This window comes from Ascaphus truei, chromosome 3, assembly GCF_040206685.1.
Source record: "Ascaphus truei isolate aAscTru1 chromosome 3, aAscTru1.hap1, whole genome shotgun sequence".
Classification (NCBI taxonomy): domain Eukaryota; kingdom Metazoa; phylum Chordata; class Amphibia; order Anura; family Ascaphidae; genus Ascaphus; species Ascaphus truei.
Window position 1 is genome coordinate 8,927,005 of NC_134485.1, and position 6,900 is coordinate 8,933,904.

A 6,900-nucleotide genomic window follows, 5' to 3' on the forward strand; every position below is an offset into this window, starting at 1 on the left:
GGGGGGATTCAGCATGGTTCTGGGGAGGGGGTTAAGTATGGGCCTGGGGGGGGAGGGACTTAAGTATGAGCCTGGGGGGGAGGCGATTAAGTATGGGCCTGGCCGGGGGGGGGTTAAGTATGGACCTGCAGGGGTTAAGTATGGACCTGGGGGGGTTAAGTATGGGCCTGGGGGTGTTAAGTATTGGCCTGGGGGGTTGGTTAAGTATGGGCCTGGGGGGGTTAAGTATGGGTGGGTTACTGACTGCCTGGGTGGGTGACTGACTGTCTGGATGACTGACTGACTGTCTGGGTGGGTGAATGACTGCCCGGGTGGGACTGCCTTGGTGGATGACTGACTGCCTGACTTGGTGACTGAACGCATGGGTGGGTTGGTGACTGACTGCCTGGGTGGATGACTGACTACCTGTGTAACTGACTGAATGCCTGGGTGGGTGACTGACTGACTGCCTTGACTGACTTCCAGGGTGGGTGACTGACTGCCTGGGTGACTGACTGACTGGGTGACTGGCTGCCTAGGTGGGTGACTGACTGCCTGGGTGGGTGACTGACTGCCTTGACTGCCTGGGTGGGTGACTGACTGACTGGGTGGGTGGGTGACTGACTGGGTGAGTGGGTGACTGGGTGGATGACTGGGTGGGTGACTTGACTGGTTGGGTGACTGACTGGGTGGGTGACTGACTGACTCGGTGGGTGACTGAGTGACTTTGTGGGTGACTGAGTGACTGGGAGGGTGACTGGGCGTGATCTTTATTAATGCAGGCTGGCAACCCCCTTCCATCACACCTCCCCCATCAAGATGAAGGCTCCAGGACAGCCACCTTATCTGGTGGCTAGCTGAGCCTGAAAATTGTTGAGGTTCCAGAGATGAAACAAAGTGTCTCTGGCTGGTAAAGTCCTCCAGCATGGTTGGACACCTTGCCCTCTCCATACTCCCAGTTCAACCAGGCAAGGGTCCACTGCAACAACACACTCTCCTCCCCCTGCCACCCTGGGTAGCCACCCTTGGGGCTGTGAACTCTGACCACTGGGGTCACAAAAGGCTGCAAGTTTTTTGGGGTGCTGATTGTAGCAAGGCAGATATGCAGAGCTGTGAATGTCTGTCATATTCTGGGAACCAGGCTGCCAGCACCAATGCCCTCTGGTCAATCACCTTAGTGAGGGGGTCAGTCAGAACACTGTAGTGGGTCATTAAATCCCTATAGTACCCTTGCAGATCCCTGATCCCCTCCAATATCCTCTCCCTCTCCACCTGAACACTGAACACAGTCTGGTGAAGGGGCTGCTGACCCCCGGGGTCTACCAGGCAATCAGCACACTGGGTCCCGCTTGGCTCATCCATAACAGGGACCCTCTGTATCCCTACCATCTCTCACTTCCACTCCCACAGGGGAGCTGCGAGCTGGGGAGCTGCCTCCCCCTGCTCCACAGAGCCTGCCCTAAACCTTCAAGGAACCACTACCAGGTCCTTTGCTGTCTCTGAATTAGCCGGAGTGCCTGGGGCTTGTACCCAGTCAAAACGCATACCATGGTCCGCAGGCAAATTGGTATCTGCCTGCACCATATCCCGGAACCAATCACTGAGGCTCCGACAGCTCACTTTCTGTCACACAGTCAGGGGAAAGGTCACAACGGGGAACATTATACACATGGGGACACTAGTCGGGCATGGTCTGACTTACCTGCCTGGTCCCTCCGAGATCCTCCAGGTGCGTGTGCTCCAAATGCAGGGAGCGATGATCTGGGGGGTGGGCTCCCAAAGCTGGGGAGCAAAAACCCCCTTGGTGGGCAGTAAAAATAAACTAAACTCTGTGATATGCAAATAGCGATTCTGATCTCACCACCCTTTAGATTGTCAGAAAAGAATGCAAGTGTTTATAGTGCGATATGCCTATCGGAGCTTAGCAGTTTCTGGCAAAAAAAATGCGAGTTTGAGCATTTCTGTTCTGCTACCGCACTACTTGTTATAGACAGTGTTAAAGCCCGTTAAAAGGCCGGTTTAGTGTGATATTGCCATGTTATCGAAGCTGTGAATAGCTACACAGGCATTATCACTTGAAAAGGTCACTTACCCAGCATTAATGCACTTATCGAAGTTTAGTGAATAGACCCCTTAGAGTAACAGTTTAACTCATTTGCATTCTATATATATATTGTTTTTTTTTATAAAATGTTTTACCAGGAAGAGTTACCTCTCGTTTTCAAGTATGTCCTGGGTATAGTTAAAATGACAAAATTTATACATGGTTACAACATAAGTGAACAGGGTTTACATTATATACAAGACATTGCATGCACAGTTAAAGAAAATATATATTATGGGCGTATGAAACAGTTACAGACCAGATTAAAATGTGAGACAGCCTTAGTTTTGAAAGAACTTAAACTGGTGGTGGATGTGAGAGTCTCTGGTAGGTTGTTCCAGTTTTGGAGTGCACGGTAAGAGAAGGAGGAACGGCTGGATACTTTGTTGAGCCCTGGGACCATGAACAGTCTATTGGAGTCAGATCTCAGATGATAAGTGCCGCATGTGGTAGGGGTGAGGAGCTTGTTCAGATAGCTGGGTAGCTTGCCCAGAAAGTATTTGAAGGCAAGACAAGAAAGGTGAACTTTGCGCCTAGACTCAAGTGATGACCAAACTAGTTCTTTGAGCATTTCGCAGTGATATTTGTTGTAGTTGCAAAAACGGCATATTGAGTTGTAGAGGGTGTCAAGTTTGCTAAGGTGGGTTTGGGGTGCCGAGCCATATATTATGTCTCCATAGTCGATAATTGGCATTAGCATCTGCTGTGCGATAAGCTTTCTCACCAGCAGGCTTAGGGAGGATTTGTTCCTGTAAAGTACACCTAGTTTGGCATAGGTTTTGGATGTCAGAGTATCAATGTGCGTCCCGAATGTTAAGTGGGAGTCAAACCATATGCCCAGGTATGTAAAACTAGTAACAGGAGTTAGGGTGGTGTTAGCGTTGGTTCTGATCTGGAGCTCAGTTACTGAAAGCTTTAAAAATTTAGTCTTGGTCCCAAATACCATTGTTACAGTCTTGTCAGTGTTTAAAAACAGTTTGTTTTGGGAAATCCAGTTTTCGAGTCTCAAAAAGTCAGACTGAAGTATGTGTTCAAGGTCGGAGAGGCTATGGCTGTGTCCATATAGGATTGTGTCATCTGCATACATGTGTATTGAAGCTTCCTTACAAGCTGTGGGAAGATCATTGATGAACATTGAGAAGAGTAGGAGCCCCAGAACAGAGCCTTGCAGAACACCACAGGTGATATCCAAAGGGTTGGAGTTAGAGCCTGAGATGGACACATGTTGGGATCTACCTGATAGGTAGGACTGAAACCAGTTTAATGCATGCTTCCCTATTCCAGAGCACTGGAGTTTGTTAAGCAGGATAGCATGATCAACAGTATCAAAAGCCTTTGCAAAATCTAGGAATATTGCACCAGTGAGTTGTCCCCGTTCCATTCCACACTGGATTTCATTGCAAACTTTTAGCAGGGTAGTTATGGTGGAGTGTTTGGGGAGAAAGCCAGATTGGAATTGACTAGGGAAATTTGTCTTGGTATAGTAATCGCTTAATTGGGGAGTGAGCACATTTTTCCATGACTTTGGATAGGATTGGGAGAAGAGATTGGCCTGTAGTTTGAGACAGTGTTTTTGTCCCCACTTTTGAAGATTGGGACAACTCTGGCAGTTTTCCAGGTCTTAGGGATATGGCCTGCAGACAGGATAGAGTTGACTATAGAAGCAATTGGTTTGGCAATGGCTGGGGCACCAAGTCTTAGGAACTTAGATTGTAGTAAGTCAGGTCCACATTGGCTGCTTAGTTATAATTTGTGGAGCGCTTGTGCAATCTCCTTTTCGGATACCAGGCCAAATTGAAAATTGTGGGCAGTGTTGGGGGGGGGGGGGCTATGTGGGTACTCCCAGGATGAGATTCACGTTTGTAGTTTGGGTTGCGTTTTGCTAATAAATTAGTAGCACACCCCACAAAGTAGTCATTGAATGCATTTGCAATGTCAGTGGGGTTTGTCATACTAATGTCCCCCTTAATGATATTACTTGGATGTTGATGGTAGAAGGCTGGAATATATTGTTGATAACCTTTCAGAAGTTTGCTGGGTTTGATGTATTCCGGAGGAGATTGTCAGAGTAATATTGTGCTTTTGCATGCCTTGTTTGCCTTGTGCACATGTTGCGCAGGCATCTGTAGTGATTGAGTTCCTTGGTAGTGCCAGTTACTTTGTAGCTTTTCCACAAGGCATCCCTGAACTGGTAGAGTGCTATAAGGTTAGTTATAACCCATGGAAGGTGGGCACCCCATACCCTTATTCTGCGTAGTGGAGCATGGGTATCACAGAGTTTTAAATGTTCTAGTGAGGAGAACTTTAGGGCTTGATTGGGATGGTTTAATTTTCCTTACACAGTACACTATTGCATGGTCACTGAAAATGTCAGGAGGATTGGATTCTGCTGGGATTTGAGGAGAGAATCCAGTCTAGCAAGTAATGGTTGTGCGATTTCAGATTTGTCCGTGTGGGTTGGGAAATGAGTTGCGATAGGTTAAGCGACTTGATTTTTATCTGGATTTTGTGGTTTTTAGGGTCGAGCCAATTGAGGTTGAAATCCCCAAGAACTAGCAGCTCACTCTTCTCATTCAGAGAGGAAATTGAGCCAAGAAACTGGGTGATATCAGTCAGGGACTGTAGAGGGGCTTTAGGGGGCGGTAGATGCCAGCAACCAAGATGGGCTTAGAAAAGGGTAGGCAGATTCTGACAACTAGGATTTCAAAATAGGATGGGCTTGGGGGGCAACAGTGTAAATTGTAAGCTGTCTGCAATATAAAATAACACCTCTCCTCCTTTCTTTGACCTATCTCTCCTAGAAATGGTGTATCCTTGAATGGCGATATTTGCATCGGGGGGGGGGGGGTTTAGGGGTTAGCCATGTTTCTTTGAGAACAATGGCTTTGGGTTTATGCATAAGGCACCATGCTCTTAGTTCATCCAGTTTGGGCAGCAGGCTCCGGATATTTATATGGGCGACAGATAGCCTTTTTGGAATTTAAAGGTGGCATTCTCGGGGGTATGGGACAGAGCTGAAATGGGATGACCTGGGTTAGGTTCAATATCACCTGCTTAAGAGAGTAACAGTATGAGTAGAAATTTGAGTAGTTGTTTGCAAGTTGTAAATTTGTGGTGTTTGCCATTAGAGTGAGCGGTGGTTGGTGTGCTGGTTTTCAGAGTTATCCACCAACATTCAGTAGATAGTGCAAGGCTTTTGAGTAGTCCAGGGTGTTTGGTGATATTGGGTATGGGCCAGGAGGGAGGAGTTTGTAGTGGATAGATTGAGTAACATTTCCATGAGGCCACGAGAAAGAACAAAGTTGAGATACATACCAGGTTCATTATGGCAGAGGTAGATAATGCTGCATTGAGCTGTTGTGAGCCAAGTATGTGTGTGCAGACTAAACAGCAGGTGTGTGCCTATTCCTTGTCAAATGTTTATGCTGCATTGCAATGCTAGGGTCTATTCAGGGTTTGCAGTGAGCTGAGTGGGTGAGGGTTGAAGGAGGGTAGTTGTGTGCAGTCAGTGTTGGGAGAGGCTGCAGTGAAATAAGTTGTAAAGAGGTGGGGGGTTAAATTGTGCAGGCTAACAAGCATGGGATCATAGTGTGGTCAGGGTAGCTCACCGTTTGTTGCCTTGTGTAGAAGAGTTTGCAGTAGGTCCAGTCCCCAGTCCACCTCTAGTCAAACTATAGTCTAACTATATATTCTCACTTAAAAGGCTCACTTGAAATGCCTCACTCTAAAATGCCAATGCAGGTCCTGCAAATGCAGGGGAGTGTTAGTTTTATACATCTAAGCAGTCACATGACTACCCCCCACCCCAATAAATCAGCTTGTTCCTGTTGGTCAATTAGCAGCACACAGTACGGACATATTATCAATAGCACCATTCCTGTATCCGTACGCTCGCTTCGCAAGTGCGGACATTAGATCGCTTGGATGAAATCGATAGGGCAGAGCCCTATCTTAGACAGACCGACCACCGATTAATACAGTCGGGTCAATTTCATCCAAGCGATCTAATGTCCGCACTACTATCTAAGTCACTTCATTCCCACCACTGTCCATACGTGACTAATGACTAATACAGTGGGCCACACAGCTATCTGAGTGGGATCCCTTGACCTCGCTATATTTAATACCTTGTTTTAATCACTTCATTGTGATAGCCCACTGGTGATATCAGTTTGTCTTCCCATTATTTTATTTGCTATCACTACCAATAAAGGTTACGTTTTATACCCATTACCATATCCTACATACCTACCTTGACCTATGAGTGATAGTATATAGGGGCTACTTTAGGTCTTGCCTAGACAAGACTTTCGTTTTGTACCTTGTCAGGGTGCTGGTTGTGTGTGGCTGGGCAATGATATAGCAATGGTGGGCGTCAGGAACTTTATTCATTCAACAGCATCTTTATTGGTTACATCCATATACACTGGGAACTTGGTATAGACATTATTACATTCTTCCTCTGTGCTGTCTGAACCTACTTCCCTGCCTTCCCCTATGTGAACCCGCTAAGGAGGTGCTGAGGCCTGATCCCCATTGTTACCTGAGCTCCCTTCTGGCTGCCTTGTTACAACTTCATCTCTTTAGGGCCCCTATCGGGCCTTGTGCTACTCTCTCTCTGGGTAATCCGTGCCCCTCTCACAGGCACTGCATGCCACCTCGTGGCTATCTGGAGTAGGACCAGAATTGCCCCTCTGATGGAGTTGGCCCAACAATCCCGCCGGGCTGTACACTGTGGAGTCCCCTCAGGGCATACACTACCACTATATGGATTCAGATCGTAGTATGAAACCATTCTTAAGGCCTCTATCTAATCG